This window comes from Sapajus apella, unplaced genomic scaffold (genome assembly GCF_009761245.1).
Source record: "Sapajus apella isolate SASKATOON/1434 unplaced genomic scaffold, GSC_monkey_1.0 scaffold1, whole genome shotgun sequence".
Classification (NCBI taxonomy): Eukaryota; Metazoa; Chordata; class Mammalia; order Primates; family Cebidae; genus Sapajus; species Sapajus apella.
The window spans coordinates 73,125,714-73,127,412 of NW_022436941.1; positions in this window are offsets into that span (position 1 = coordinate 73,125,714).

Genomic DNA, 1,699 nt, shown 5'->3' on the forward strand with positions numbered 1-1,699 from the left:
AAAAAAAAAAAAAAAAAAAAAAAAAAAAGATATTAGTGGAAAAATTGCTGAAATTTGAATAAAGACTGTAGTGTAATTAATAGCATTGTACCAATGTTATTTTCCTGGTTTTGATCATTGTACTATGGTTATATAAGATGTTAACAAAGAAAGATAGTTTAAGGAAATGGAGGAATGTTCTGTTTTATTTTTCCAATTTGTCTGTAAGTCTTAAACCATTCCAACAGAAAAGTTAAAGAAAATTAAGTTTATGGCTTTTCAGCCCATACTCCCAGGATGTGGCTGCCCTCACATCTGGTCTTTCTAGGTAAGCACAGAGATGCTGGAGCAGGAGATAGGGCCGCCCTATAGGGTCTAACTGTGCAAAAGACTTTGAACTTTCCTCTAAGATCCAGTGAAGGGATAGGCAGGGTTTGTGGAGGAAGATGAGAAACCAGACATGTTTTCTTTTGGCAAAAAGAGACAAAAAAAAAAAAATACTGGGTTATGCCTGGATTCAGGCAAACACCCAGTTACTTTCAGTTATTCATCCTGTTCTCCAAACAGAATTGACCATGAGTGACTTTATGACTCACAAGGGTGTTAGCATATTGTAACGTCTAGCTAGGAAGACTGCTCAAATCCCAAAGGATTTGCCTTGAGGAGTCTTGCAGCATTCTGCTTTTTCCTGCCACTCCTACAGCTCAGGCACAGTTGTAGAGGGGATATGAAGTTTATATACCGGAAAGGTAAGATGTATGTGCATTATAATGGACCTTCCCTGTCTGGAATGATTTCAGAAAAAAGATTGCAGCTGGCTTGAGATACCAACCTGCAGTGAGTGAGGATATTCCTAGAATAGACCTAGTAAGAAGGAAAAGGGAGACTCCCGCAGCCAACTCTGTGTAAGAAGGGTAGGGGAGTATTACAGGTTCCATCATGTTCAAGTTCCAGAGGGTGTTGCAGACCAGTTGGAGATGGTGACTGGGACATAATTTATAATGCTAATTATAAAAGTACGTATTAAGTATTAGCATTGGGGAAATTGTAAAGGGATTTGTAAAGAAGACAGATGAGTTCCCTGAAACTGGGGAGTCTATGCCCTTGCCCAGAGAGGAGGTGAACTACTGAAAAAAGATATACCTTCTAACCTCCCTACTGCCCCATGAGGAACAGGTCATTAATCAGCAAGAGGTTCTTAATCCCTGGAAGCCAGGGTATGATCACCTCCCTACCACTAACCTACCTCATTGCCTGACCTGGCAGGAAACTGTGCATGTTCACCCTCTGCTCTTGGAAACTCTGAAATCTTGCAGTCCAATAACCAAATGTTTGAATGCTACAAAATGCTACTATTAATGGTAGCTGTCCCTTTCTGAATGCTTACCTCATACTAGGCTCTTTATGTAACTGTTTCTAATTCCTTCAACAGCTCTTCAAAGTAGTCATTATCATCCTCATGCTTTACAGAAGATTTTATTGGTGAGGAAATAAAGGTTTAGCTTTTCTGAGATCATACAACTAGTGAGTGGCTTAGCCAGGATTTGAACTCAGATATGGCTTCTGACAGAGTCACAGAACTTTCCAATGAACCTGCTGCCTCTCCTATTACCAATGAACCCCAGGGACCAGGAGGAAATAATCCTTGGGGAAACATTAGCACTCTGGGAAGGCTGTGACCAGTACTGACCACTTGGAAGGCTGCTCTGTGCACACGGCC